Here is an 8,089-nt window from a genome sequence, read left to right on the forward strand (position 1 = left end):
AAAAAATCAATCCATGCTAGCAGAGGATGGTTTCGATCCATCGACCTCTGGGTTATGGGCCCAGCACGCTTCCGCTGCGCCACTCTGCTTCCTGTTCAAAATGCTGTGGTTATGCAGATCAGGAGCCTTCAGAGGAGTGGCATGGGATCGCTGGAGCTATTCTGGCAGGGCTCTCACCTCATTTGCCTAAGAATGTCACAAGGCATGCTGGGTGCAGAAAATCTTCGCCTTCCCCTCTCACAGTCAGTCATATGGGAAAGTCAAGGCCCTCTCAGTCACTAGCCATGTCACGCCTTTGTCAAGACAGAAGCACCCCCACCCGCTCCTTCTCTGTGATCCTGCGCTTCAATGCTCAGGTTTTGGCCTTACCTGGGAGCCAGAGGTGCACCCGGTGAGGGCTTGCCCGGTATGAGCGTTCGGGACGTGAGTGGACTTAGGACTGGAAGTTCTGTCCATTCGAAGCAGCCAACCTTCCTGCTGCAGACAGGGGCTGTCCCCTTGGGTTTCTTTCACCTTGCTCTCGGATAAATTTGGTTGTATGCTGCAGTTGCCTGCGATGACTACAAGGTGGCGCTGCTTTCAGGTAAGAGCACAAATATGCAGAAAATGTTGGGGACTTTTGCCACATTTATCCGTGGTGGGTCTCGCACATTTTTTCCAGGGGAGAGATATTGACCTGAAACACTTTTTACTGCAGAGATGCTGCAGTTCTAAAGGCTGGTCGGGCAGAAGAGCTTAGCCGTTTCATTGCCTGCCCCCCTGCAGCCCATTTATTACCAGCAGTTGTGAGTGGTGACTGCTGTTTGTAAAATATAAAAATTTCAGGACATAGAAAGTCGCAGACGGGGCTTTTGGGATGCCTGCCTATGTCTTTGTTTATTATTTATCTAATAGCTGAGTAATCTGGTCAAGATATTTCTCTTTTTTTTAACATATTGCGTTAGAATAGCTACAGCTTGCTTAATGTATAAATATTAGCACTGCGTTGGCCAGGAATCGAACCCGGGTCAACTGCTTGGAAGGCAGCTATGCTCACCACTATACCACCAACGCTCCGTGGCATATGTTTTTTTTAAACTCTAGACATCACAACCCTGAGTTCAATGACTATATTGCACCAGTATCAGAGGTATTTTTGGTTTGCAGACCAACATGAAAATCAGGAAAAAAGTTCTTGCAACTGCTAAGGAACTGGAGATTGAAACCAATGCAAAAGCTGCGCAGAAAAGGAGAAAGGGAAAGCAGCAGTTCAAATCATTGAAATAAGCATATATTGGCAGCAAGGGAAAAACAGCAGGGTAGAGAAAGAAAACAGCTCCACGAAATTTACAGGAGATTGATAATAGCAGGACAAAAAAAGGGAATAATAACGTTCCAAGCAGCCTCAGAAAGAAGTGCGAGGGTCCCATCTTTCGTTAATGGTCATAACTGTGCATCATTTCCTTTGAAGTGTAGGGTTGATTCTCTGACCATCTGTCTCCCTGACTTTGAGCAGAGACCGATAGTTGAGCAGTCTCTTCCCACAAAAAGCTGGCACAAGCCTGCTGTTTTCCGCTCTGGCAGCGTGGAAACGAGAGAGTGGTCCTCACAAGAAAAAAAAACAATCCATGCTAGCAGAGGAAGGTTTCGATCCATTGACCTCTGGGTTATGGGCCCAGCACGCTTCCGCTGCGCCACTCTGCTTCCTGCTCAAAATGCTGTGGTTATGCAGATCAGGAGCCTTCAGAGGAGTGGCATGGGATCGCTGGAGCTATTCTGGCAGGGCTCTCACCTCATTTGCCTAAGAATGTCACAAGGCATGCTGGGTGCAGAAAATCTTCGCCTTCCCCTCTCACAGTCAGTCATAGGGGAAAGTCAAGGCCCTCTCAGTCACTAGCCATGTCACGCCTTTGTCAAGACAGAAGCACCCCCACCCGCTCCTTCTCTGTGATCCTGCGCTACCATGCTCAGGTTTTGGCCTTACCTGGGAGCCAGAGGTGCACCCGGTGAGGGCTTGCCCGGTATGAGCGTTCGGGACGTGAGTGGACTTAGGACTGGAAGTTCTGTCCATTCGAAGCAGCCAACCTTCCTGCTGCAGACAGGGGCTGTTCCCTTGGGTTTCTTTCACCTTGCTCTCGGATAAATTTGGTTGTATGCTGCAGTTGCCTGCGATGACTACAAGGTGGCGCTGCTTTCAGGTAAGAGCACAAATATGCAGAAAATGTTGGGGACTTTTGCCACATTTATCGGTGGTGGGTCTCGCACATTTTTTCCAGGGGAGAGATATTGACCTGAAACACTTTTTACTGCAGAGATGCTGCAGTTCTAAAGGCTGGTCGGGCAGAAGGGCTTAGCCATTTCATTGCCTGCCCCCCTGCAGCCCATTTATTACCAGCAGTTGTGAGTGGTGACTGCTGTTTGTAAAATATAAAAATTTCAGGACATAGAAAGTCGCAGACGGGGCTTTTGGAATGCCTGCCTATGTCTTTGTTTATTATTTATCTAATAGCTGAGTAATCTGGTCAAGATATTTCTCTTTTTTTTAACATATTGCGTTAGAATAGCTACAGCTTGCTTAATGTATAAATATTAGCACTGCGTTGGCCGGGAATCGAACCCGGGTCAACTGCTTGGAAGGCAGCTATGCTCACCACTATACCACCAACGCTCCGTGGCATATGTTTTTTTTAAACTCTAGACATCACAACCCTGAGTTCAATGACTATATTGCACCAGTATCAGAGGTATTTTTGGTTTACAGACCAACATGAAAATCAGGAAAAAAGTTCTTGCAACTGCTAAGGAACTGGAGATTGAAACCAATGCAAAAGCTGCGCAGAAAAGGAGAAAGGGAAAGCAGCAGTTCAAATCATTGAAATAAGCATATATTGGCAGCAAGGGAAAAACAGCAGGGTAGAGAAAGAAAACAGCTCCACGAAATTCACAGGAGATTGATAATAGCAGGACAAAAAAAGGGAATAATAACGTTCCAAGCAGGCTCAGAAAGAAGTGCGAGGGTCCCATCTTTCTTTAATGGTCATAACTGTGCATCATTTCCTTTGAAGTGTAGGGTTGATTCTCTGACCATCTGTCTCCCTGACTTTGAGCAGAGACCGATAGTTGAGCAGTCTATTCCCACAAAAAGCTGGCACAAGCCTGCTGTTTTCCGCTCTGGCAGCGTGGAAACGAGAGAGTGGTCCTCACAAGAAAAAAATTCAATCCATGCTAGCAGAGGATGGTTTCGATCCATCGACCTCTGGGTTATGGGCCCAGCACACTTCCACTGCGCCACTCTGCTTCCTGTTCAAAATGCTGTGGTTATGCAGATCAGGAGCCTTCAGAGGAGTGGCATGGGATCGCTGGAGCTATTCTGGCAGGGCTCTCACCTCATTTGCCTAAGAATGTCACAAGGCATGCTGGGTGCAGAAAATCTTCGCCTTCCCCTCTCACAGTCAGTCATAGGGGAAAGTCAAGGCCCTCTCAGTCACTAGCCATGTCACGCCTTTGTCAAGACAGAAGCACCCCCACCCGCTCCTTCTCTGTGATCCTGCGCTACCATGCTCAGGTTTTGGCCTTACCTGGGAGCCAGAGGTGCACCCGGTGAGGGCTTGCCCGGTATGAGCGTTTGGGAGCATTCGGGACGTGAGTGGACTTAGGACTGGAAGTTCTGTCCATTCGAAGCAGCCAACCTTCCTGCTGAGGACAGGGGCTGTTCCCTTGGGTTTCTTTCTCCTTGCTCTCGGATAAATTTGGTTGTATGCTGCAGTTGCCTGCGATGACTACAAGGTGGCGCTGCTTTCAGGTAAGAGCACAAATATGCAGAAAATGTTGGGGACTTTTGCCACATTTATCGGTGGTGGGTCTCGCACATTTTTTCCAGGGGAGAGATATTGACCTGAAACACTTTTTACTGCAGAGATGCTGCAGTTCTAAAGGCTGGTCGGGCAGAAGGGCTTAGCCGTTTCATTGCCTGCCCCCCTGCAGCCCATTTATTACCAGCAGTTGTGAGTGGTGACTGCTGTTTGTAAAATATAAAAATTTCAGGACATAGAAAGTCGCAGACGGGGCTTTTGGGATGCCTGCCTATGTCTTTGTTTATTATTTATCTAATAGCTGAGTAATCTGGTCAAGATATTTCTCTTTTTTTTAACATATTGCGTTAGAATAGCTACAGCTTGCTTAATGTATAAATATTAGCACTGCGTTGGCCGGGAATCGAACCCGGGTCAACTGCTTGGAAGGCAGCTATGCTCACCACTATACCACCAACGCTCCGTGGCATATGTTTTTTTTAAACTCTAGACATCAAAACCCTGAGTTCAATGACTATATTGCACCAGTATCAGAGGTATTTTTGGTTTACAGACCAACATGAAAATCAGGAAAAAAGTTCTTGCAACTGCTAAGGAACTGGAGATTGAAACCAATGCAAAAGCTGCGCAGAAAAGGAGAAAGGGAAAGCAGCAGTTCAAATCATTGAAATAAGCATATATTGGCAGCAAGGGAAAAACAGCAGGGTAGAGAAAGAAAACAGCTCCACGAAATTCACAGGAGATTGATAATAGCAGGACAAAAAAAGGGAATAATAACGTTCCAAGCAGCCTCAGAAAGAAGTGCGAGGGTCCCATCTTTCGTTAATGGTCATAACTGAGCATCATTTCCTTTGAAGTGTAGGGTTGATTCTCTGACCATCTGTCTCCCTGACTTTGAGCAGAGCCCGATAGTTGAGCAGTCTCTTCCCACAAAAAGCTGGCACAAGCCTGCTGTTTTCCGCTCTGGCAGCGTGGAAACGAGAGAGTGGTCCTCACAAGAAAAAAAATCAATCCATGCTAGCAGAGGATGGTTTCGATCCATCAACCTCTGGGTTATGGGCCCAGCACGCTTCTGCTGCGCCACTCTGCTTCCTGCTCAAAATGCTGTGGTTATGCAGATCAGGAGCCTTCAGAGGAGTGGCATGGGATTGCTGGAGCTATTCTGGCAGGGCTCTCACCTCATTTGCCTAAGAATGTCACAAGGCATGCTGGGTGCAGAAAATCTTCGCCTTCCCCTCTCACAGTCAGTCATAGGGGAAAGTCAAGGCCCTCTCAGTCACTAGCCATGTCACGCCTTTGTCAAGACAGAAGCACCCCCACCCGCTCCTTCTCTGTGATCCTGCGCTACAATGCTCAGGTTTTGGCCTTACCTGGGAGACAGAGGTGCACCCTTTGAGGGCTTGCCCGGTATGAGCGTTTGGGAGCGTTCGGGACGTGAGTGGACTTAGGACTGGAAGTTCTGTCCATTCGAAGCAGCCAAACTTCCTGCTGCAGACAGGGGCTGTCCCCTTGGGTTTCTTTCACCTTGCTCTCGGATAAATTTGGTTGTATGCTGCAGTTGCCTGCGATGACTACAAGGTGGTGCTGCTTTCAGGTAAGAGCACAAATATGCAGAAAATGTTGGGGACTTTTGCCACATTTATCGGTGGTGTGTCTCGCACATTTTTTCCAGTGGAGAGATATTGACCTGAAACACTTTTTACTGCAGAGATGCTGCAGTTCTAAAGGCTGGTCGGGCAGAAGGGCTTAGCCGTTTCATTGCCTGCCCCCCTGCAGCCCATTTATTACCAGCAGTTGTGAGTGGTGACTGCTGTTTGTAAAATATAAAAATTTCAGGACATAGAAAGTCGCAGACAGGGCTTTTGGGATGCCTGCCTATGTCTTTGTTTATTATTTATCTAATAGCTGAGTAATCTGGTCAAGATATTTCTCTTTTTTTTAACATATTGCGTTAGAATAGCTACAGCTTGCTTAATGTATAAATATTAGCACTGCGTTGGCCGGGAATCGAACCCGGGTCAACTGCTTGGAAGGCAGCTATGCTCACCACTATACCACCAACGCTCCATGGCATATGTTTTTTTTAAACTCTAGACATCACAACCCTGAGTTCAATGACTATATTGCACCAGTATCAGAGGTATTTTTGGTTTACAGACCAACATGAAAATCAGGAAAAAAGTTCTTGCAACTGCTAAGGAACTGGAGATTGAAACCAATGCAAAAGCTGCGCAGAAAAGGAGAAAGGGAAAGCAGCAGTTCAAATCATTGAAATAAGCATATATTGGCAGCAAGGGAAAAACAGCAGGGTAGAGAAAGAAAACAGCTCCACGAAATTCACAGGAGATTGATAATAGCAGGACAAAAAAAGGGAATAATAACGTTCCAAGCAGCCTCAGAAAGAAGTGCGAGGGTCCCATCTTTCGTTAATGGTCATAACTGTGCATCATTTCCTTTGAAGTGTAGGGTTGATTCTCTGACCATCTGTCTCCCTGACTTTGAGCAGAGACCGATAGTTGAGCAGTCTCTTCCCACAAAAAGCTGGCACAAGCCTGCTGTTTTCCGCTCTGGCAGCGTGGAAACGAGAGAGTGGTCCTCACAAGAAAAAAAATCAATCCATGCTAGCAGAGGATGGTTTCGATCCACCGACCTCTGGGTTATGGGCCCAGCACGCTTCCGCTGCGCCACTCTGCTTCCTGTTCAAAATGCTGTGGTTATGCAGATCAGGAGCCTTCAGAGGAGTGGCATGGGATCGCTGGAGCTATTCTGGCAGGGCTCTCACCTCATTTGCCTAAGAATGTCACAAGGCATGCTGGGTGCAGAAAATCTTCGCCTTCCCCTCTCACAGTCAGTCATAGGGGAAAGTCAAGGCCCTCTCAGTCACTAGCCATGTCACGCCTTTGTCAAGACAGAAGCACCCCCACCCGCTCCTTCTCTGTGATCCTGCACTACAATGCTCAGGTTTTGGCCTTACCTGGGAGCCAGAGGTGCACCCGGTGAGGGCTTGCCCGGTATGAGCGTTTGGGAGCGTTCGGGACGTGAGTGGACTTAGGACTGGAAGTTCTGTCCATTCGAAGCAGCCAACCTTCCTGCTGCAGACAGGGGCTGTCCCCTTGGGTTTCTTTCACCTTGCTCTCGGATAAATTTGGTTGTATGCTGCAGTTGCCTGCGATGACTACAAGGTGGCGCTGCTTTCAGGTAAGAGCACAAATATGCAGAAAATGTTGGGGACTTTTGCCACATTTATCGGTGGTGGGTCTCGCACATTTTTTCCAGGGGAGAGATATTGACCTGAAACACTTTTTACTGCAGAGATGCTGCAGTTCTAAAGGCTGGTCGGGCAGAAGGGCTTAGCCGTTTCATTGCCTGCCCCCCTGCAGCCCATTTATTACCAGCAGTTGTGAATGGTGACTGCTGTTTGTAAAATATAAAAATTTCAGGACATAGAAAGTCGCAGACAGGGCTTTTGGGATGCCTGCCTATGTCTTTGTTTATTATTTATCTAATAGCTGAGTAATCTGGTCAAGATATTTCTCTTTTTTTTAACATATTGCGTTAGAATAGCTACAGCTTGCTTAATGTATAAACATTAGCACTGCGTTGGCCGGGAATCGAACCCGGGTCAACTGCTTGGAAGGCAGCTATGCTCACCACTATACCACCAACGCTCCATGGCATATGTTTTTTTTAAACTCTAGACATCACAACCCTGAGTTCAATGACTATATTGCACCAGTATCAGAGGTATTTTTGGTTTACAGACCAACATGAAAATCAGGAAAAAAGTTCTTGCAACTGCTAAGGAACTGGAGATTGAAACCAATGCAAAAGCTGCGCAGAAAAGGAGAAAGGGAAAGCACTAGTTCAAATCATTGAAATAAGCATATATTGGCAGCAAGGGAAAAACAGCAGGGTAGAGAAAGAAAACAGCTCCACGAAATTCACAGGAGATTGATAATAGCAGGACAAAAAAAGGGAATAATAACGTTCCAAGCAGCCTCAGAAAGAAGTGCGAGGGTCCCATCTTTCGTTAATGGTCATAACTGTGCATCATTTCCTTTGAAGTGTAGGGTTGATTCTCTGACCATCTGTCTCCCTGACTTTGAGCAGAGACCGATAGTTGAGCAGTCTCTTCCCACAAAAAGCTGGCACAAGCCTGCTGTTTTCCGCTCTGGCAGCGTGGAAACGAGAGAGTGGTCCTCACAAGAAAAAAAATCAATCCATGCTAGCAGAGGATGGTTTCGATCCATCGACCTCTGGGTTACGGGCCCAGCACGCTTCCGCTGCGCCACTCTACT

The 8,089-nt window shown here is 47.1% G+C and overlaps 5 non-coding genes across 5 annotated transcripts; all 5 read right to left on the reverse strand.

The window, feature by feature from the left end:
• Positions 1-2,575: 2,575 nt before the first annotated feature.
• Positions 2,576-2,647, reverse strand: TRNAG-UCC (transfer RNA glycine (anticodon UCC)). The gene has a single exon. It is a non-coding gene; the product is annotated as a tRNA-Gly (tRNA).
• Positions 2,648-4,179: 1,532 nt separating this feature from the next.
• On the reverse strand, positions 4,180-4,251 carry TRNAG-UCC (transfer RNA glycine (anticodon UCC)). Its single transcript has one exon. It is a non-coding gene; the product is annotated as a tRNA-Gly (tRNA).
• Positions 4,252-5,783: 1,532 nt separating this feature from the next.
• On the reverse strand, positions 5,784-5,855 carry TRNAG-UCC (transfer RNA glycine (anticodon UCC)). Its single transcript has one exon. It is a non-coding gene; the product is annotated as a tRNA-Gly (tRNA).
• Positions 5,856-7,387: 1,532 nt separating this feature from the next.
• TRNAG-UCC (transfer RNA glycine (anticodon UCC)) lies at positions 7,388-7,459 on the reverse strand. Its single transcript has one exon. It is a non-coding gene; the product is annotated as a tRNA-Gly (tRNA).
• A 558-nt stretch (positions 7,460-8,017) lies between these two features.
• Positions 8,018-8,089, reverse strand: TRNAT-CGU (transfer RNA threonine (anticodon CGU)). Its single transcript has one exon. It is a non-coding gene; the product is annotated as a tRNA-Thr (tRNA).

Source organism: Pleurodeles waltl, unplaced genomic scaffold, assembly GCF_031143425.1.
Source record: "Pleurodeles waltl isolate 20211129_DDA unplaced genomic scaffold, aPleWal1.hap1.20221129 scaffold_69, whole genome shotgun sequence".
NCBI lineage: Eukaryota > Metazoa > Chordata > Amphibia > Caudata > Salamandridae > Pleurodeles > Pleurodeles waltl.